This window comes from Glycine max, chromosome 4, assembly GCF_000004515.6.
Source record: "Glycine max cultivar Williams 82 chromosome 4, Glycine_max_v4.0, whole genome shotgun sequence".
NCBI lineage: Eukaryota > Viridiplantae > Streptophyta > Magnoliopsida > Fabales > Fabaceae > Glycine > Glycine max.
Genome location: NC_016091.4, coordinates 41,083,897 through 41,107,846, shown reverse-complemented (window position 1 = coordinate 41,107,846; position 23,950 = coordinate 41,083,897). Strand labels below are relative to the sequence as shown.

General features: G+C 34.6%; 1 non-coding gene and 1 pseudogene across 1 annotated transcript; both read left to right on the top strand.

The window, feature by feature from the left end:
* Window positions 1–2,838: 2,838 nt before the first annotated feature.
* Window positions 2,839–23,950, top strand: LOC100780617 (translation factor GUF1 homolog, chloroplastic-like; annotated as a pseudogene).
* LOC113001502 (small nucleolar RNA R71) lies at window positions 19,464–19,570 on the top strand. Its single transcript, XR_003266897.1, has one exon. It is a non-coding gene; the product is annotated as a small nucleolar RNA R71 (small nucleolar RNA).

Here is a 23,950-nt window from a genome sequence, read left to right as displayed (position 1 = left end):
AGAACATCAAGTATATAAAGATAAAAGGAGGGTAGTTTGAGTGGTTGAGAGAGAAATTTTGACTAATTGCAGAGGTAGTGTGTGAAATGCACATCAGAGTTGCTGCCTTTTTCCTTGGCAAACCACCTTGGTTTCCAACCCTTCTCTTGCACCTTTCGTGCCTGCAATTATGGTGAGTCTTTTGTTAAATTAATGAATGAGAGCACATGTTTTGTGGAAGTGGAGCCCAACACCAGAGTACCAGACAAGATATAACCTCACAATTTGCTATTACACTAAATGAAATCACACCTAGATTAAAGGTGAGTATTGATTCAACTGTTTTTCTTTTAACCTCACCTTTCACTAAACCTTGAGAGCATGCATATTGCTTTCATGTTCACTCATCCAAAATCACATTGAAATATTAACTGATGCGATTTTAAGGAAATTTTTAAATACTTGGTTTTACTTTGAAAAATTGATTCTAGGTACAAATTTTGGATTGAAATAACTTAAGTTGTATTGAATAAAAAAAATTATACTGAATTCTACTGCTGACTTTCTTTTTTAGAGTAAAAAAATTCAAACATATATAATCATATTACTTTAAAATCAGTTTGAATCAAAATCAATTTTGTGCATGTTCACTCAAACATCCAAACATAAAATTGGTTCATTCAATGGCACTAAATCCTATGAGGACAAATAACAAGTTAGCAGTGGGGGCAACAAAGCTACCACTTGTCTAGTCTATCCACCTGATTTCTTGTTTAATAACCTCCTATCAAGTCTAGTCCAATTGGTTGATCCTAAAAAATAAACTCTTGTAAAGTAATATATATATATATATATATATATATATATATTATATATATATATATTGAGAATTGATCAAGTTATTTTTCATCTTAATGATTGATTTTTTTGAATCAATGATTAAGATTAACTATTCATTATAATCATTATATTTTAAGAAAATAAATAATGAAAATAAAAAAAATATTTTAAAAAAGATTAACTATTCAATAACCGTCTTAACATGTGTTTATTTTTGAAAGCAGTTTTAAGCACAAAAACCACCTTAGTATGATTGTCTTTCTAAGACGGTTATTGGTCCAACCGTCTTAGAAACTTTTATATACTAAGACGGTTTGACTTAAAATCGTCTTAAATTTCCATTTAGAAAAATGAGATATTAAGATGGTTATACAAAAATCGTCTTAGTATATAGCGCTTTCTAAAACGGTTATTCAGAAAACCGTCTTAGATTTTCATTTAGACAATTGACATACTAAGACGGCGGTTATACCGTCTTAGTATGTAGTGCTTTCTAAGATGGTTATACAAAAAATCGTCTTAGATTTTCCTTTTAGACAATTGACATGCTAAGACGATTGGTGGTATAATCATCTTAGTATGTAGCGCTTTTTTAGACGGTTATGCAATGAATCGTCTTAGATTTTCCTTTAGAACAATGACATACTAAGACGGTTATGCGCATTACCGTCTTAGTATGTCTATTTTTTTATTGTTTTACTTTTTGTAATTTTTTTCTACTATTTTATTTTTTGTAATGTTTAACGAATACACTAAACATTGATTTGAAGCAAAAATATATTTAGATCATTTTCAACAATTGTAAAATCATTTAATTACATAATACAAAAATTTACATAATTAAGGAGAGTCTACAATTTTTCCCTAAATTGACATTACTATAATAAGGTGAAGAGATAGGAGAAAGACTGCAAAAATCTTTTGTAATTGATCAACTTGACTTGAACCCTACAAAATGACAAACAAACTCACGAAACTAACAGAAGGAGGACACGCCTAAGTACTGAGAAACAAATGAATAAAATGAATTATATCAATAAAAGACATGTACACAGTTTGAAATTATAAGTAAAACAACAACATACAAAATTATCAGAACAAGATCTAGCAATAAAAAAGGTTTATAAAGACCATAGCCAACAGCTTCTGAACTAACCCCAGTATTTTTTTTTTCTTTTCTGATGTGCATTTCACTAACTTTGCAATTAGTCAAAATGTCTCTCTCAACCACTCAAACTACCCTCCTTTTATCTTTATATACTTGATGTTCTTAACAACCCACCCTTTCAATCTATCAATCTACTCCCTTTTATTTCCATGTCTAAATTAAATTTCATTAGTTATTTTATTAAAAAAAATTAAATAGATAAAAATAATCATCACAATTTAAGTCGCTCATTGTAAATAATATAATTTATAGTCAAAGATATTTATTTTGAATTTTAATTATATAAAAAAGGTTCAGTTAACAAGCAGGACCCTGAAAGATTTGGGAATTTTTAATTAGGTCCACAAATAAATAAATAAAATTATAATTGGGTCATTGATCTTGTAATTTTTTTAATTGGGTTGCGAAGGTTTGTAAGGTTTCACAAACTAACTCCAAGGAACCAATCATAAGAATTGTGACCATACACGTTTCGAAGAAGAAAGGGGTCTGAATACAGACAAAAACCAAACAAGACACATGCACAGGGCACCCATATTTTTTTAACTATTATTAATTTCATCAGTTCAGGAAGGTGGTAAATATTTGAAGAACTCTGTTGGCTATATCTACTAATAGTTGATTTTTTTTCTCTTCTGAGTTCAAACAAGGCAAAATTCCAAACTTAGTGCTATTCTTAAACCCATATGCATTAATTTTATTCCACAATCCAAATTACAAAAGTGAAAATTGAAATAGACAATCACCTTCCACCGTAGAGAAGAAAACCAAGGACTGCAAACAGAGAAACCCCTACATACATGCATGGAAAAAATTATTAACGTCCGGTGATAAGCCGGAGGAAGGTGAGGATGACGTCAAGTCCTTATGCCCTGGGCGACACACGTGCTACAATGGACGAGACAAAGGATCGCGATCTCGCAGGGTGAGCTAACTCCAAAACCCATCCTCAGTTCGGATTGTAGCTGCAACTCGCCTGCATGAAGTCGGAATCGCTAGTAATCGCCGGTCAGCCATACGACGGTGAATTCGTTCCCGGGCCTTGTACACACCGCCCGTCACACTATGGGAGCTGGCAAAGGTTTGTTATTGTTCTTTCATTTCCTGTTGTTTTGTCTGTTTTATGATTTTACATACACACACACACACACACACACACACACACACACACACACACACACACACACACATATATATATAATACAGACACACACACAAATACATATACATGTAGCTACATAATGAAGTTACTTTTTTGCTGTAGGAAAGAATAGGTATAATTGAAATTCTCAATGCAATTGTTGCAAGAATTCCCCCACCTGAAGATACATCTAAAAAACCATTGAGGGCTTTAATATTTGACAGGTACACTTCATTTTTTTCAAATGTACTAATCCATTTATTCATATATGTTGGCAATACTCTCTGGATCCACATGGATTATCATTTAAGATTTGGATAACATTGATACCCCGAAATAATTTGATTAAGGTCCCTACAATGTAAAAATGATAACATAGACACTTCAACTGAGACTAGGTAGTCTTATTGTAAAGTTCAAGGATCTAATTTCTATGTTTAGGGCTCATCTTGTACTTTAGTTTATTCTTTTTCCATGTAGTTTTGTTGTTGTGTACTTAGCTTAATGCAAGTTCAGAGACCTTTACTTTATGCATCTAGTTGCTATACGATTGCTCTCTCTACGTAGACATCCTTAGATGCAATAATTTCCAATGTTATTAAATAGCCCTTATAGTCCCACCATAACACTAATGTGGCATTTCTTGACCCCTCTGCCATAGACAATTTGTGAAGGGAGGTTCTCTATGGTAGTGCCATAGCTGCAATGGTGTGTTTATATGGCAGAATCTTGTCCTTCACCATATTCTGTGATCCACCTTTTATAACCTTGGTATTTAAATGGATAGAATTCCTTTAGTATGAATGGTAGATTAATCCCCCTAGTATGTTGTGTCAACTAACATTCTTTTACATGTGGTATTCATACTTCATGCACTCATATTTATTATTTCTTTACATGCAGCTACTATGATCCATATAGAGGTGTTATTGTATACTTTTGAGTTGTAGATGGGACTATGAAGAAAGGTGACAGAGTTTATTTTATGGCTAGTGGGAAGGTACAATACCTTTCCTATTTTTTGATCCCCTATTTTTGCCAACAAAGATTTAGTTTGGTGGTGACAAACTGTCAGTATAGTTGCATGTTCATAATTTCATTCAACATTTGTTAAATCTTTAATATGACTGCAAACAAATTCAAACAAGCTCTAGTCTATCATTGGTGAAAACTTGGTCATTATGGTGACTACTGACTACTAATATTCTCTGAACTAATCTGATTACTAAATGACAGGATTATTTTGCTGATGAAATTGGAGTTTTGTCTCCTAGTCAACTACAAGTTGAAGAATTGTATGCTGGTGAGGTAAAATACTTATGAATGGTTTAATTAGCAGGGTGATGTATTTCATATTGCGTATGGTATTATTGTTTTGTCTCTTTCCTCCTCCTTCTCATCACTTATCTTATGTACACTCACTATGAGATAAAGGAATTAAAAAAGTGACATACAAGACACAATGCATGGCATTGGTGTATTGTTTCTCCTGAGTAACTTTGTGTCTGTCTCTGCATATTTTTTGCTGGCAAGACAACTCGGTTCAATGTTAAATTCATTATTGTCATTTTTATTCTCTAAAGAAAGACAAAATAAACATTTTTGATTCATTTTGAACATTGATATCTTGTGTCGTGCTTTGATAGGTGGGCTATCTATCTGCATCAATAAGAACAGTAGCTGATGCTAGAGTGGGTGACACTGTTACTCACTATGGCAGAAAGGCTGACAATTCACTCCCTGGATATGAGGAAGCCACTCCTATGGTGTCTGTGGCTTATTTCCTGTTGATGCTGACCAGTATTTATCTCTTGTTGACCCTCTTCTTTCTTTCTTGAGCAAAAGAATTGTAATGTTACTGTTGAATGTATCTGGAACTAATCATATCCTTATTATCATTTGTTGTTAGATTCCCTGATCTGTGTGATGCACTTGAGAAGTTGCAACTCAATGATGCTGCACTTAAGGTTATACTGATATGTTGAAAAATAATGCATCTTTTGTTTCAAGACTTTTGCCAAAGGACCATAATTTGCTTTTTTTCTATATATGCTATCACCTGTTAGTTGTAACTTTCTATTTAATTATAGTTTTTCTTGATTTAGTTATAATAGCTTTTTATCAATTCAATTTCTCTTGTAACTTTTTGATGTTTATTAAATTATTCCAATTGTACTTTTGAATTAGTTTTATTTATGAATCTGCCAGTCATAAAGTTTATGTAAACTACGCCATGTGAGATCTGCATGCACAGTTGCTTTTGACATTTTGTGGATTATAATATATATATATATATATATATATATATATATATATATATATATATATATATATATATATATATATATATATATATTAACTATCTTAACTTTGGAACCAAACATAGTTTTTTTCCTTAAATATCCATGTTTCTTATAGTCAAACTGACAATGGTGGGGTTAGTGATTAATTATTCAAAGATTTCATTCTTTTTTCTGGTTTACAGTTTGAACCTGAGACATCGAGTGCCATGGGATTTGGCTTTATATGTGGGTTTCTGGGCCTTCTTCATATGGAAATTGTTCAGGTTCGAATATGTTGGAGCATCTACTCTTTGGCTTTCATAGGAATTGCTTGAATGTTCTTATATATGGCATAATTGACATTCTGATTAACTTTGGAAACCTGGTCTTATCTTACCAGTTCTTTACATTACAGGAGAGACTTGAGAGAGAATACAATTTGAGCCTGATAACAACTGCTCCAAGTGTCGTGTACAGGGTACACTGTGTAAATGGTGATACTGTAATTTCTTCTCATTCCTAAGTTCCCTTTCTATGTATACTTTATTTTACTAAACTATTCATTAAAATTGATTTGCCTCTATTTTTTAAATATATATCATATTAATGCAATCATTTTGTCTGAATCACAAAATCCTTGAAGGTTGAATGCTCAAATCCATCTTTACTTCCTGAGCCTGGAAAAAGGAAATCAATTGAGGAGCCATTTGTTAAGGTTATTTCTTGCACTTTGTTCTGTTTATTGTTCACCTTGTTCAAGAGTTGAAGCAGTTAGGGCTAAACATTTTAATTCACATGTTCTCTCTCCCTCTGTGTGTGTGTGTGTGTATTTGTCTTTATTTGGAATTAATGTAGTTGTGTACAGATTGAGATGCTTACACCAAAGGACTACATTGGTTCACTTATGGAAGTGGCATAAGAAAGAAAAGGGCAGTTCAAAGAAATGAAATTTATTGCTGAAAATAGGGCATCAATCACGTATGAATTACCATTAGCAGAGGTAATCTCTTGCATTAGTTCTTGTCTATTGACCCTAAAAACTCGTGCTTCTGTTTAACTAGTTTTGGCTCTCAAGTATTTGAATATTTTTGAATGTCAATTTTGTAGATGGTTGGTGATTTCTTTGACCAGTTGAAGTCGAGAAGTAAGGGTTATGCTAGCATGGAGTATACCTTTGTCGGGTAAATGTCTCCGAGAGCATAGTTTATTGATAATATTCACATAAGATTCTATCGGCTTACAAGATATCGTTGACTATTGTAAATGTCCCTGATTATGTAGTGTAATCAGGGTAATTTTCATAAATAAATAAGACATATCTGATGTTTAGGGATTGTAAATTAATGCAGACATTGCCGCATTTTTTATTAGTTTCTAGTCACGGAAACTCTTTCATGTCACCAAAAAAAAAATCAAAGCTTTTCCAAGGCAAGAATGATAGGTCCCTTTAGTTAATAGTTACCTACGGAAAAGTTAGATGAGAGAGAACAATTATAAACAATTTTTTTATGGAAAAAATTATAATCTCACAAAACAATGCAATCCTAACAAACTTCTCTACGAGAATTGTAATTCATTTCATCTCCTTAATTCCTTTTATGTTCTTTTCCTCTAAGTGCTTATTGAGAAATTTATCTAAATCGTCATCTTGCAAATGCAGCCATAGTATGTCACATAATTGCAGAAATATATTATTTCATGTTTTGAACTCTGTGCCAGAAGAGGATGACTTTTGTTTTTTTTAATATTTGAAGCACACAATACTTTAATGCTAATTAAAGTTTTTATTAAATAAAATCATAGTATTAAGTATGGACTGAAAAAGGTTGTCTTTCCAAAGATTTAATGTTCCGATGCTTTCTGATAATTAATTTTCAGGTACACTGAAAGTAATTTAATTAAACTTGACATACGGATAAATGGTGACTGTGTGGAGCCATTGGCTACAATTGTGCACAATAATAAGGTAAGTTATTAATTCTCTGTTCTTTTGGTCTATATATGGGTGGGAAATAAATATTTGTGTGGCTATATGTAAATTTCCTATCAATAGAACTTGATTGTGGATTCCTAAGATATATTATGGAATCATACTGGTTTGGGGAAACCATAATTAGTATTCATTTTATTTGCTTTTATTTTTTCTGAAGAAAAAAAGTCTGGTAAAACATTCTTTAACTCAAATTGCAATTGTCTAAATGCAATGGCTTAGACAATGGAAAAAAAAATCTGTGAAGTAATTTTCACTATCCAAGTATACCAAATTATACTTTTGTAGGCATTTCAACTGAAGAGGAATGACCCATAATTCAGTAATCAGAATAGTTGGTCGGACCTGTAATTCTTATTTTATTCAATGAGAATAATAAAAGAGTTGGTATAATTGTATAAAAAAAGAAAACTAATTGTTTTAGTCATAGAAACATTTTATTCAAAATACTTGGTCGGACCTATAATTCTTATTTTATTCAATGAGAATATTAAAAGAGTTGGTTTAATTGTATAAAAAAAGAAAATTAATTGTTTTAGTCATAGAAACATTTTAATGAACCTAATTCTGTGTTATTAATGAAATACATATATGGAAAAAAAAAATTTGCCCTCCACTTAATCTTCCTCATCTTACTGCTAAATCTTATTTAACACACTACCATCCTACTGTTTTGTCCTTTGCATTCACATCAAGTGCTTTTTCCGCGTATTGCAGAACTTGGAAGTAAAAAAATATTACAAGATACTATTTTCAATATTTAAACCTTGAAAATCATAACTTTAGTTTTGATATAATTATCAAGTTCACATTAAAAAAAGATAATTATCAAGTTAGTTGTAAATAATTCAATGTCTATATAATAATTACTGAATCATATATGGATGACGATAACGTAACTGGTGTTCTACATGACCAAATACAACAACTCAACATTTAACACACACTACTACAATTATGGTATTCTAAGTCGGTTCTACAGGATATTCTACGACGATTTTGAACCGTCATAAAAAGCAACGTCGTAATATTTATTACGACGGTTGTACAACCGTCTTAAAATGTAGTGGTTACTAAGACGGTTATTCAATATCACCTCACATGAAGCCTATGTTATAACTTCTTCAACATCTCTTCTATGTTGTTGAGTCAAATGAATTCATGCCAATTTAGATATGATAATGGAATAATGGATGCGAACTTTACTATTTTCATTGACTATAGAGATATAAGATTACACTATGAGTTGTATGGTTTTTTCTGTTGAGTATAGTCCATAGACATATTATGTAACTTATGCTCTGCAATTTAAGTTTTGCTGCAGATTCACGACGTAGTGGAAGATAAGAAAGGTAGAACAGTGGCAACTTTGTTTGGGACGTGGGATAAGAGCTTGCATTACGTAATTGGAGGGAATTCTAGGAAAGGAAAAGGGTCCTCCTATGTGTCAACAAAACCACATGTTTTGTGGAAGCGGAGCCTAACACCAGAGTACCAGACAAGATATAATGAAATGCAGCAACAGGTTGCTTCTGAAATTTCATTGGACCTTGTCCTATAACATAATGAAATGCATTATGCTATTGCTAGTTAATATGCTCTCATTCATTAATTTAACAAAAGATTCACCATAATTGCAGGCACGAAAGGTACAAGAGAAGGGTTGGAAACCAAGGTGGTTTGCCAAGGAAAAAGGCAGCAACTCTTACCGTTATGTTGGAGGGTACTGGGAGACCAGGGAAAAGGGGAACTTGGAATCTTGTCCTGACATTTTTGGCCAAGTCTCAACACATACTAATTTTAACCCAACTTCATAAATTCTCAACACTTTTACCTACCTACTCCCTCTACTACCACACCCCTTTTGATCATAGCATATATTCATAACCATATTTATGATCATTACTTTTTTTTAGCATTCAACAGATATGGTTGATTAATGCCTGTTATGTATAGGTTACGTACAAAAAATAGTGGTTCTTACTTCTTCCTCAACAAGGTAACTTCCCATTTCCCAATTCCATCTGGCAACAACAACAATTCTTCTTGTTGTCAGATACTCATTTCAAAGTTGGGTCTATAGAATGGATGGAGTGGAGCTTTGTATGAAAGTCATAGTTGGTATACTAATCATAATCATATAAGTATATCCACAACGTGGAGAAAAGGAGGCAAACTCATTAAATGAACATGCACCCTATTTTTAATGTTTAATTCTGATGATCCATTGAACATGTTAAACTATTTATACACGTTTATTCCAATTTGGTGCAACATGTTACACAGTGCTTTTGGTTATGTCAAATGAAATTTGGTAAATGAGTCCAGCATGAGATACAGGAAAATATGTTGTTGCATGCGCATGAGAAAACTCAATTGACAGGAATCTTGTTTGTATTTACTGTTTTTATTCCGTGGATAGATGGGGTAGTTATGGAAACTCTTGTTGACGAGTGTTAAGAAACAAGAGAGAAAGAGTTGTGGTCTTAATATAGCAACTGCCAAAAGATTAAGCGACTATGCCTGTGATCCTCTCAAAATTGTTGTAGATAAAGATCAAAACGTATAAAGGAAACAAAATGGAATTTTCACATGATTGTGGTGTGAGGACAAATAACAAGTTAACAGTGGGGGCAACAAAGCTACCACTTGTCTAGTCTATCCACCTTATTTCTTGTTTAATAACCTCCTATCAAGTCTAGTCCAATCTATTGATCTCTTGTAAAGTAATATATATATATATATATATATATATATATTGAGAATTGATCAAGTTATTTTTCATCTTAATGATTGATTTTTTTGAATCAATGATTAAGATTAACTATTCATTATAATCATTATATTTTAAGAAAATAAATAATGAAAATAAAAAAAATATTTTAAAAAAGATTAACTATTCAATAACTGTCTTAGCATGTGTTTATTTTTTAAAGCAGTTTTAAGTACAAAAACCACCTTAGTATGATTGTCTTTCTAAGACAGTTATTGGTACAACCGTCTTAGAAACTTTTACATACTAAGACGGTTTGACTTAAAACCATCTTAAATTTCCATTTAGAAAAATGAGATACTAAGACGTTTATACAAAAATCATCTTAGTATGTAGCGCTTTCTAAAACGGTTATTCAAAAAACCGTCTTAGATTTTCATTTAGACAATTGACATACTAAGATGGTTGGTTGTATAACCGTCTTAGTATGTAGTACTTTCTAAGATGGTTATACAAAAAACCATCTTAGATTTTCCTTTTAGACAATTGACATACTAAGACGGTTGGTGGTATAATCATCTTAGTATGTAGCGCTTTTTTAGACGGTTATGCAATGAACCATCTTAGATTTTCCTTTAGACAAATGACATACTAAGATGGTTATGCGCATAACCGTCTTAGTATGTCTATTTTTTTTTGTTGTTTTACTTTTTGAACCCTACAAAATGACAAACAAACTCATGAAACTAACAGAAGGAGGACACGCCTAAGTACTGAGAAACAAATGAATAAAATGAATTATATCAATAAAAGGCATGTACACAGTTTGAAATTATAAGTAAAACAACAACATACAAAAATATCAGAACAGAAATTAGCAATAAAAAAGGTCTATAAACACCATAGCCAACAACTTCTGAACTAACCCCAGTATTTTTTCATTTCTGATGTGCATTTCACACACTACCTCTGCAATTAGTCAAAATTTCTCTCTCAACCACTCAAACTACCCTCCTTTTATCTTTGTATACTTGATGTTCTTAACAACCCTCCCTTTTAATCTATCAATCTACTCTCTTTTATTTCCATGTCTAAATTAAATTTCATTAGTTATTTTATTAAAAAAAATTAAATAGATAAAAATAATCATCACAATTTAAGTCGCTCATTGTAAATAATATAATTTATAGTCAAAGATATTTATTATGAATTTTAATTATATAAAAAAGGTTCAGTTAACAAGCAGGACCCTGAAAGATTTGGGAATTTTTAATTAGGTCCACAAATAAATAAATAAAATTATAATTGGGTCATTGATCTTGTAATTTTTTTTTAATTGGGTTGTTTTCCAACGAGCAATGATAAACCAAATGTTCATAACAGATAGTAGGAAAATAGTAATGAATTGGGGGGGGGGGGGTTGTTTGCTTTTGTAAATTAAATAGCGAGTAAAATTGAATTAGAAAAATATCAGAATTAAAATATGTAGCTTCCCCTTGATTCGCAAGCAAGTCTCTTATCCTAGGTTGCGAGAATTTATCCTTTATCAGTTTAACCACTTAATCCAACCCTAAATTAAATTACTAAGCGAAATTTAACATAAGGCATTCATTATATGATTAAGCAACACATACACCAATTACTCATAAACGATCATTAAGCATGAACGTAAATTAAGCGTAGAGACAATTAATCAAGCACTAAGCATGCATGAATTAATAGCAACAAATTTAGAGTAATTAGTGAAGAGGAAAAACTGAACAGAATTTAACAGTAATAATAGAACCTCAAAGAGAATTGTGCTTGATCCTCAAGAGAAAGCAACGCTGTGGACTTAGCCTTCCATTAATCAATAAATAACGAACTTATAAATTGAAGAACGAAATTTTATTTCTACTGGAATTGCAAAACGAAAAAAAATGTCTCAAAGAAAAAGCCTAAGACTAGAAAACGAAAATAGGGGAGGGAGAAGAGAGAGACCAAAACTAGAACCTTGGTGCTGTTATATAGTTTTCCAGCGCCAAAGCTTACAAATCTGTTTTAAATCCAAGCCCATAAATAAATTAAATTCAAATCTAGATAAGATAAGATCTAGATTAAATAATATCTAGATGAGATCAAATCTAAATAATATCTAGATAAGATAAAGATAAGATAAGATCTAATTTTGTAGAATAGTCTGCTCTCTTCAAGTCCACGCCCAATTCTAGATTCAAGCCCAATGCTTCATTAATTCCTAAAATTAGATTAAAAACATCAAATTAGCTGAATGGGCCCAAATAATAAAATTGCCTAATTAATTTGACAATTAAGATTAATCAGTACTTAAAATGGTGCAAAAAGGGTTAAGAAATAGGAGAAAATAATGGCACATCAAAACCCCCCATACTTAGCCTTTTGCACTCCTGGGCAAAATGAAATAAAGAACAAAAGCCAAGGATATCAAAGAGAGACAAACAAAACATTTACATATTTCTCAATGAACATCAAGGAATGGGTAACATCTAACATGAAGAGATCCAAAGAGTCAAGACATTCGTGAAAATCATCCAAGCAACCCAATCATGGCAAAATAGTTAATCAGCTCAATAATGAAAAATGATAAAGCCTCACAAGATATACACTCTATCTCTCAAGTGTCTAGGCTACTGTTTACTCTCGAAGCACCCATGAAAACAAATACCACCTAGACTTGGCAAGATTCTAAAATTGACAATCAACCCATAAACACAAGCACATAAGGATCAAAAGGTGTTTTAAGGTTGTAATGGGGCCAAGGACAAGGTAGGGGAAAATATGGAATAAGTAGCTAAATCCCAAAGGAATAGAGGAGCAATGGGGAATAACTGGAAATTAAGCACAAGTAGTAAACCCAAACCCTCTAATATCAACAAAATCAACCAAGGCTCCCAAATCAAGTCCTCATAACAAGACCTCATTTATTCAACTTCACTTCTTTTCTTCTTTTTTTTGATTGAACAGTACGAAATTGAAGAATTTGCAGAAACTGATTTTTTTTAGATTGAACAGTACGAAATTGAAGATTAAAGCAAGAACTAGGCAATATACATATACATCAAGCATGGCCAAAATAGAACATTAAGCATGGCCAAAAATCATATCTTCCAATGAAACATACCCCCCGCCCATACTTATTCCCAAAACAATTCCAAAGCTCCAAAATTCCTTAAGGGTAAGGTGATATCATGGTTTTTTACTTAAGGCTTGTAATGAGCTTCAAAACAAAGAAAGGGGAACATAGGCTCAAAGGGGCTATCAAAGGAATTAATTCAAGGTAAGTCCATTTGGCTAGAAGCTTATAAGAACAAAATTGCCTAAATCATTTCCAAATAAGCATGTGAATTAGGAAGCATCAACAAGAATCAAGCCAAGGCTATTATGCAAGCAATCAATGGGGCAAAACACACCAAAAGATTATGATGATGGATGGCTCAAATTCTCACAAAGGTAAACTTATCACTTTGAAATTGAGCTTTCAAAACTATCATGACATGTAGAGGAAAAACAAGGATTTCAAATCACAAAATGTCAAGAGACTTTTATTTTCAGAACAATTACCCATTACTAAAACATATCCTATAATTCAAAGAAAAACATGCAAATTTAACACAACAAAACTAACAAAATTAAACTAGAACCCAACAAAACTAACAAAATTAAACTAATTTAACACAACTATCAAAACCAAAACCAAAGAACACTCCCCCCATACTTAAACAACACATTGTCCTCAATGTAGCACAATTAAAAGATTAAAAACAATTAAACCATCAAATAGAATCGGACAAATGTAATAAAAGTAAAGAAGGAGATAGGAAAAGAAAAACTCCCTAAGTCATGATGGAGGAAGAGTAGGGTGGAGTAAGGAAGTTTCTTCCACCACTACGTCCACTAAAGAAGGGTTTGTGAGGAATGACTTAAGTCGGTGTCCATTGACCTTGAAGCTCTTGTGTGTGGAGTCGCTTTTGATCTCAACTGTACCATAAGGAAAAACATTAGTAACAACCAAAGGACCAATCCACTTAGACCTCAACTTACCACTCATGAGTCCAAGCTTAGAATTATACAATAACATTTTTTGCCCAACCATGAAGTCCTTCTTAATTATCATGCTATCATGGAACTTCTAGGTCTTTTCTTTGTAGAACTTGGCATTCTCATACGCTTCTAGGCGGATCTCATCTAACTCACTCAGTTGCAACTTTCTTTCCTCACCAGCTTGATCCATAAAGAAGTTGCAGGTCTTCACTACCCAGTATGCTTTGTGCTCAATCTCCACTGGAAGATGACATGTCTTTCCAAAGACAACCTGATAAGGAGACATTCCTATGGGTGCTTTGTAGGCAGTCCTATGTGCCCAAAGAGCATCATCTAGCCTGATACTCCAATCTTTCCTGCTTGGCTGCATTCCTATGGCTTCTCTTGATCTCGCTGTTTGAAATTTCTGTCTGTCCATTGGTTTGGGGGTGGTATGGTGTGGATACCCTGTGGACAACCCTATACTTTTTAAGCAAGGCATGCATTGATTTGTTGCAAAAATGAGTTTCTTGATCACTAACGATTGCTTTAGGTACTCCAAACCTGCAAAATAGATTAGATCTGACAAAATCTACAACAACCTTAGCATCATTAGTTCTAGTGGGCTTGGCTTCCACCCATTTTGAAACATAATCAACTGCAAGGAGAATGTAAACATAACCAAAAGATATAGGAAAAAGACCCATGAAATCTATACCCCAGACATCAAACACCTCACAGAATAGCATAGGTTGCTGAAGTATTTGTTGTCGCCATGTAAGTGCACTTCCTGCTCCCTGACACTGCTCACAAGTGCTACAAATCTTCCACGCATCTTTAAAGATTGTGGGCCAATAAAAGCCACAATCAAGCACTTTGTGAGCTGTCCTTTGAACACCCAGATGACCTCCCAGTGCGAAAGAATGACAGAACCGCAGGACTGAGTCAGTCTCATGATCTGGAATGCATCGTCTAATGACTTGATCACTACACAATTTCCACAAGTAGGGGTCATCCCAAATAAAATGCTTAGCATCACTTTTAATTTTATCCTTTTGAGCCTTAGATGCTAAGGGAGGAAAAACAGAAGCAATTAAATAATTGACAATGTTAGCAAACCAGGGAGTAGAAAGAGAATCAGAAATACTATACAATATATATAAATGATCATCCGGGAAATCATCCTGAATGGGTGAGTCTTCATCAGACACATGTTTGATCTGACTCAAATGATCAGCAACTAAATTTTGTGCTCCACTCCTATCACGGATCTCCAAGTCAAACTCTTGGAGCCAGAGCATCCATCGGATCAACCTAGGCTTTGAATCAGCCTTCTACAACAAGTACTTTAAAGCTGCATGGTCAGTATAAACAATAATGCGAGTACCAAGCAAATAAGAACGAAATTTTTCAAGAGCAAAAACTATGGCTAGTAGCTCTGTCTCAGTAGTAGTATAATTTGCTTGGGTAGCATCTTAAGTCCTAGAAACATAATATATCACCCTAGGCAATATATCAATTTTCTGAACAAGGACAGCCCCCAATGCATAATTTGATGCATCACACATAAGCTCAAAAGGGGCTGTCCAGTCGGGTGCCTGGATGATGGGGGTGGTAGTCAGTGGAAAATGGTCCTTTTTGGTAACCTGGTTCAGCCTCCTATAGTCTATGCATACTCTTCAACTGTTCTGCACCTGAGTAGGAATCAGCTCCTCCTTCTCATTTTTTATCACGGTGAGGCCGGTTTTCTTTGGAACTACCTGGACGGGACTCACCCATTGGCTGTCGGAGATTGGATAAATGATTACAGCTTGCAAAAGCTTGGTTACCTCCTTCTTCACTACATCAAGAATCACTGGGTTGAGTCTTCTCTGTGGCTGTCTTACTGGTTTAGCCCCATCTTCTAAATTTATTCGATGCATACATGTGGATGGGCTAATACCAGGAATGTCTGCCAGAGTCCAGCCTATAGCTTTCTTATGCTTCTTGAGAACTGATAACAGCTTCTCCTCTTGCTCATGAGCAAGGGAGGCAGATATAATTACTGAAAAACTTTTGCTATCATCCAAGTAAGCATATTTTAAATTTGATGGCAGAGGCTTCAATTCTGGTGTGGGCGGCTGGATAGTGGTAGAAAGGGATGGTTTCTCAGCCTGTACCTCATAAAGAAAGTCAGAGGTATGTGTACTTCTTGAAACATGGTTAGTTCCATCTGACTTTATAAAATCAATCTAAAGAGATAAAACATCACCAGACATGTGATCAATATCAAATTCAGATTCACTCTCAGCATCAAATTCAGAAATATAATCAAGTGCAAATTTAGACTCAATGTGTTAGTGCCTAGCTTTACTAAGCTTTAAAAGATTGGCTAAGATTTTGTTAAAACATAAGCACTTAGACAATGAAGGAAAGCTGGAGTTGCTGCACATGATGTCCAACGTTATGTCAAGGAATAAGATCGGGCTGCACAATGCACAAGGCAAGATAAAATGTCAAATGAAGAATTGAAGTTGCAGGATCCACGATGTCGGATACAATGTCCTGACATCCTGCCCGAGAATACTGGAGTTGCTGCACAATGCATAAGTCAAGATAAAATGTCAAATGAAGAATTGAAGCTGCAGAATCCACGATGTCGGACACGATGTCCTGACATCTGGCCCGAAAATACTGGACACATAAATCTGTTATATCTTTAACAGATTATTGTGCAGTTAGCAAGAGATAAGATGATCTATCTTCTGGAACGAATTAAAAGATAATTAAAGTTCGAATTTCAAAGTAGAAGAGTTCGTTCAGGGATTAAAGATTAAAGATAAAAACTAAAAGATCAAACTGTATCTTTTAGTTCTTTAACTGCAGATTTTCAGGAAGAATGATAGATCTCCTCCAGCACAAGCCGTTGCAGCCCAGAAACGCACATTGCTATATAAACATGGAGGCTGCACGAGTTTTCTACCAAGTCCGGGATTGAAGAGTTATTTTGTGAGTTTTGGGACTTGAGTGTTTTGTGAGCCACCTTGATGGTACCCTAACATCAAGTGTTGGACCTGAGTGTGTAGAGTTGATCTCTAGTGTGTAGAGTTGATCTCCAGTGTGTAGAGTTGATCTCTAGTGTGTAGAGTTGATCTCTAGTGTGTAGGGTTGATCCCTTTTGTTCAGAGTTGATCTCTGGTGTGTCTTTGATTTATTTGTAAACACGGGAGTGTGGTTGAGAGGGAGTGAGCGGGGTTCTCATATCTAAGAGTGGCTCTTAGGTAGAGATTGCACGGGTAGTGGTTAGGTGAGAAGGTTGTAAACAGTGGCTGTTAGACCTTGAACTAACACTATTTTAGTGGATTTCCTCCCTGGCTTGGTAGCCCCCAGATGTAGGTGAGGTTGCACCGAACTGGGTTAACAATTCTCTTGTGTTATCTTCTTGTTTAAACTGTACACACTGTCAACTATAATCTGCATGTTCTGAAGCGTGATGTCGTGACATCCTGTACGACATCTGTCCCCAGTATCAGAATTTCACAATGCATGAAGAGTGACAGGCATGCAGATTAGGAAGAAGATCAGTCATGTATTCATCAACAATATGGTCAATTATTTCAACACGAAATACAGAAAGATCTTCAGATGGGTGTTTCATAGCATCAAGAATATTAAAATGAACAGTTATATCACCAAACTCCATAGATAGTGTGCCTACATATACATCTATCTTAGTTCTAGCAGTTTTCATAAAAGGTCTGCCTAGAATAATGGGAACTGATCCTTTAGAAAATCCCTCCTCCATATTCAAAATATAAAAATCAACAGGGAAAATCAGTTCACTAACTCTAACTAAGACATCCTCTATGAAACCAGCAGGATAGGTAACACTTGTATTAGCTAAATGAATTACCACATCATATGACTGCAAAGGACCTAGAGATAGAGAATTAAAAATAGACAGAGGCATCACACTAACGGAAGCTCCTAAATCTAGCATGGCATTGTCAAACTTACTATTCCTTATAATACAAGGTATGCTGAATGTACCTGGATCTTTACATTTTTCAGGGATTTGGGGAAAAGATTTACCAATCAATGCGGAGACATTTCTGCCCATACTAATTCTTGCACTTCCTTTAAGCTTCCGCTTATTAGTGCACAGCTCCTTCAAGAATTTAGCATATCTTGGAATTTGCTTTATTGCATCCAGCAGAAGTATGTTTACCTCTACTTTCCTAAATGTTTCCAAGATCTCCTTCTCTGCATCTTCCATTTTTTTGTTGGAAATTGCTCTTGGAGGGAATGGAAGAGGGATATGTTGCTTCTCTTTAGATTCACCTGCATAGAAATTGTTAGGTAACTTACTCTTTAAATTTTTGTCATCATCTTTTTCTAAAGTAGAGTGAGGTTGGGCAGGTTCATTGGCGGATGAGGGAGATGCTTCTTGTTGAGGTCCTTGACACTACTTTCCTGACCTCAATGTAATGGCACTCACATTTTTGGGATTCTGGATAGATTGAGAAGGTAATCTATCAGAATTTTGGGACTGTTGTTGATTTAACTGTGTAGCCAACTGTCCCATCTGATTAGTTAAGCTCTGAATGGAGGCTCTTGTCTCTTGTTGAAACTGCATGTTTTGTATAGTCATTTGCCTCACAAACTCTTCTATGGAAGGTTGAGGAGGAGCCTTAGTTGCTTGTTGCCTTTGTTGTTGTTGTTGTTGCTGCATTGGGGGAGGAACATATGGCTTGCTTGGGCCAGCAGCATTCTGAAAAGGAGGGATAAGCTGTTGTTGTTGTGGAGGACTTCTCCATCTCAGATTTGGATGATTCCTTCAACCTGGATTGTATCTGTTGCTTGAAAGATCATAATTATTCTGTTGTTGTTGGTTTTGCTGCTGAGGGGGTCTATTATAAATGTTTGCAACATAAGCTTCAGGTTGCTCATTGACTCCAGATTGCTCCAAAGAAGGACAAAGATCTGTATGGTGATTTGCAGAAGAACATAGACCACAGACTCTTGCAACAAGTGTAGATTTCTAATTCATGGCAAGCTAAGTTACTAGGTTGACCAAGGCATAAAGTTTTCCTTCAAGCTTTTTATTTTCAGTAGATGAAGATGAATCCGTGGCCACCTCATGGACTCCTCTAAGAACAATAGGATCATTTCTTACACTGAATTGTTGGGAGTTAGAAGCCATCTTCTCAATCAAATTCCTAGCCTCAGCAGGAGTCATATCACCAAGGGCTCCACCACTGGCAGCATCAATCATACTTCTCTCCATGTTGCTAAGTCCCTAATAGAAATATTGCAGAAGAAGTTGCTCAGAAATCTGGTGGTGAGGACAGCTTGCACACAATTTCTTGAATCTTTCCCAGTACTCATACAAGCTTTCTCCACTAAGTTGCCTAATGCCTGAAATGTCTTTTCTGATGGCAGTGGTCCTAGATGCAGGGAAGAATTTCTCCAAGAACACCCTCTTAAGGTCATCCCAGCTAAAAATGGACCTAAGAGCAAGGTAATATAGCCAATCTTTTGCCACTCCCTCCAGAGAATGAGGAAAAGCCTTTAGAAAGATATGATCTTCCTAGACATCAGGGGGCTTCATGGTGGAACAAACAATATGGAACTCCTTAAGATGCTTGAGAGGATCTTCACCTGCAAGACCATGAAACTTGGGCAGCAAATGTATTAGTCCAGTTTTGAGAACATATGGAACACCCTCATCAGGGTATTGAATGCACAAGCTTTCGTAGGTGAAATCAGGTGCAGCCATTTCCCTTAGAGTTCTCTCACGGGGTGGAGGTAGTGCCATGTTCTCAGAATGTTCAAAATCAGAATGTTCAAAGCTATAATGCTCAAAATCACCAATAACAGAATGCTCAGGATGTTCAAAAGGTACTAAATGATGTCTAACTAATTTATGAAATGTCCTATCTATCTCAGGATCTAAGGGTTGTAAGTCAGATGGATTGCCTCTAGTCATACACTATATTCAGCATGCACAACTAGTTGCCTTCTTATGCAAGTAATAGTGTAGGTTTGAACTACAACTACCATTAAATGATATCCAAATGACTTGAAATTTTGTGAGCAACCTTATAAAATGATGAGAAGATAGCACAAAAAATTTCAAACAAAAATTCAAAGTCTAACTATAGAAGCTAAAAATGATAAGTTAAGAAAAATAAGAGAATAATACTTGGAAAATAAAAAACTTTTGACAGAATCTCAATTTTTGGAAGAAGGAGACCTCAGCCGACCTATGGCCGGATGCCACGGCTTGGGAAATTTTTTTCTACCCCAAATACATATATAATAATTGCGATTCTGATAACCGGAGCAAAAGTTATGGCCGTTAGAAGTTTTAACAAAAATCAAATTTGCTACTTTTTTGGAACTTTCAAACCTGACCAAACTAAGGGCTCCAACTATTTTTCCCACAAAATATGGATCAAAATAAGTGACCACAAAAAAATTCAGCCAAAAATAACAACTATAGCTACCAAAACAAAAAATCCAAGTTAATTCAGCAAGGGTGGTCTCTAAAATCCATCGCTAAGGGATTTCCACTACTACCCTATTTTCGAGCAAGTGTTCTATTAAGCAAAAGTGGTTGCTAAATCCGTTGCAAAACACTATTCACAGCAAAACACCAAAACTGAAACAGGGGAAGCGCTGAACAGAAAAAAACTAAAACAGAACACACAATAAACAAAATAACAAGGTACTAAATAATACTAACACAATACTAACACAACACGAAAGAATTAAACACTAACACAAGAATTAAACACTAACACGACACTAGCTATTATGAACCTTTGGACACTGCTCCCTGGCAACGGTGCCAAATTTGATCGAGGCCGTACTCGAATCAAATAAACATTAAAAATGCAGTATCTAGGAAGTGATCCTAGGTCGTTTCCCAACGAGCAATGATAAACCAAATGTTCATAACGGATAGTAGGAAAATAGTAATGAATTGGGGGGGGGGGGGGTTGTTTGCTTTTGTAAATTAAATAGCGAGTAAAATTGAATTAGAAAAATATTAGAATTAAAATACGTTGCTTCCCCTTCATTTGCAAGCAGGTCTCTTATCCTAGGTTGCGAGAATTTATCCTTTATCAGTTTAACCACTTAATCCAACCCTAAATTAAATTACTAAGAGAAATTTAACATAAGGCATTCATTATGTGATTAAGCAACACATACACCAATTACTCATAAACGATCATTAAGCATGAACGTAAATTAAGCGTAGAGACAATTAATCAAGCACTAAGCATGCATGAATTAATAGCAACGAATTTAAAGTAATTAGTGAAGAGGAAAAACTGAACAGAATTTAACAGTAATAATAGAACCTCAAAGAGAACTGTGCTTGATCCTCAAGAGAAAGCAACGTTGGGGACTTAGCCTTCCATTAATCAATAGATAAAGAACTTATAAATTGAAGAACGAAATTTTATTGCTACTGGAATTGCAAAACGAAAAAAATGTCTCAAAGAAAAAGCCTAAGACTAGAAAACGAAAATAGGGGAGAGAGAAGAGAGAGACCAAAACTAGAACCTTGGTGCTGTTATATAGTTTTCCAGCGCCAAAGCTTACAAATCTGTTTTAAATCCAAGCCCATAAATAAATTAAATTCAAATCTATATAAGATAAGATAAGATCTAGATTAAATAATATCTAGATGAGATCAAATCTAAATAATATCTAGATAAGATAAAGATAAGATAAGATCTAATTTTGTAGAATAGTCTGCTCTCTTCAAGTCCACGCCCAATTCTAGATTCAAGCCCAATGCTTCATTAATTCCTGAAATTAGATTAAAAACATCAAATTAGCTGAATGGGCCCAAATAATAAAACTGTCTAATTAATTTGACAATTAAGATTAATCAGTACTTAAAATGGTACAAAAGGGGTTAAGAAATAGGAGAAAATAATGGCACATCAGGGACAAAGGATCGCGATCCCCCGAGGGTGACCTAACTCCATAAACCCGTCCTCAGTTCAGATTGTAGGCTGCAACTCGCCTGCATGAAGTCGGAATTGCTAGTAATCGCCGGTCAGCCATACGGCGGTGAATTCATTCCCGGGCCTTATACACACCGCCCGTCACACTATGGGAGCTGGCAAAGGTTTGTTATTGTTCTTTCATTTCCTGTTGTTTTGTCTGGTTTATGATTTTACATACACACACACACACACACACACACACACACACACACACACATATAATACACACACACACATACATATACATGTAGCTACATAATGAAGTTACTTTTTTGTTGTAGGAAGGAATAGGTATAATTGAAATTCTCAATGCTATTGTTGCAAGAATTCCCCCACCTGAAGATACATCTAAAAAACCATTCAGGGCTTTAATATTTGACAGGTACTCTTCATTTTTTTCAAATGTACTAATCCATTTGATCATATATGTTGGCAATACTCTATGGATCCACATGGATTATCATTTAAGATTTGGATAACATTGATACCACGAAATAATTTTATTAAGGTCCCTATAATGTAAAAATGATAACATAGACACTTCAACTGAGACTAGGTAGTCTTATTGTAAAGTTCAAGGATCTAATTTCTATGTCTAGGGCTCATCTTGTACTTTAGTGTATTCTTTTTCCATGTAGTTTTGTTGTTGTGTACTTAGCTTAATGCAAGTTCAGAGACCTTTACTTTATGCATCTAGTTGCTATACAATTGCTCTCTCCACGTAGACATCCTTAGATGCAATAATTTCCAATGTTATTAAATAGCCCTTATAGTCCCACCATAACATTAATGTGGCATTTCTTGACCCTTCTTCCATAGGCAATTTGTGAAGGGAGGCTCTCTATGGCAGTGCCATAGCTGCAATGGTGTGTTTATATGGCAGAATTTTGTCCTTCACCATATTCTGTGATCCACCTTTGATAACCTTGGTATTTAGATGGATAGAATTCCTTTAGATGTGGGTTTCTGGGCCTTCTTCATATGGAAATTGTTCAGGTTTGACTAGAGTTTACAAGAGTTTATTTTTGAGGATCAACAGATTGGACTAGGCTTGATATGAGGTTATTAAACAAGAAATCAGGTGGATAGACTAGACAAGTGGTAGCTTTGTTGCCCCCACTGTTAACTTGTTATTTGTCCTCACACCACAATCATGTGAAAATTCCATTTTGTTTCCTTAATTTATACGTTTTGATCTTTATCTACAACAATCTCGAGAGGATCACGGGCATAGCCGCTTAATCTATTGGCAGCTGCTATATTAAGACCACAACTCTTTCTCTCTTGTTTCTTAACACTCGTCAACAAGAGTTTCCACAACTACCCCATCTATCCACGGAATAAAAATGGTAAATACAAACAAGATTCCGGTCAATTGAGTTTTCTCATGCGCATGCAACAGCATATTTTCCTGTATCTTATGCTGGACTCATTTACCAAATTTCATTTGACATAACCAAAAGCATTGCCTAACTTGTTGCACCAAATTGGAATAAACGTGTATAAACAGTTTAACATGTTCAATGGATCATCATAATTAAACATTAAAAAAGGGTGCATGTTCATTTAACGAGTTTGCCTCCTTTTCTCCATATTATGGATATATTTATATGATTATGATTAGTATACCAACTATGACTTTCATACAAAGCTCCACTCCATCCATTCTATAGACCCAACTTTGAAATGAGTATCTGACAACAAGAAAAATTGATGTTGTTGCCAGATGGAATTGGGAAATGGGAAGTTACCTTGTTGAGGAAGAAGTAAGAACCACTGTTTTCTGTACGTAA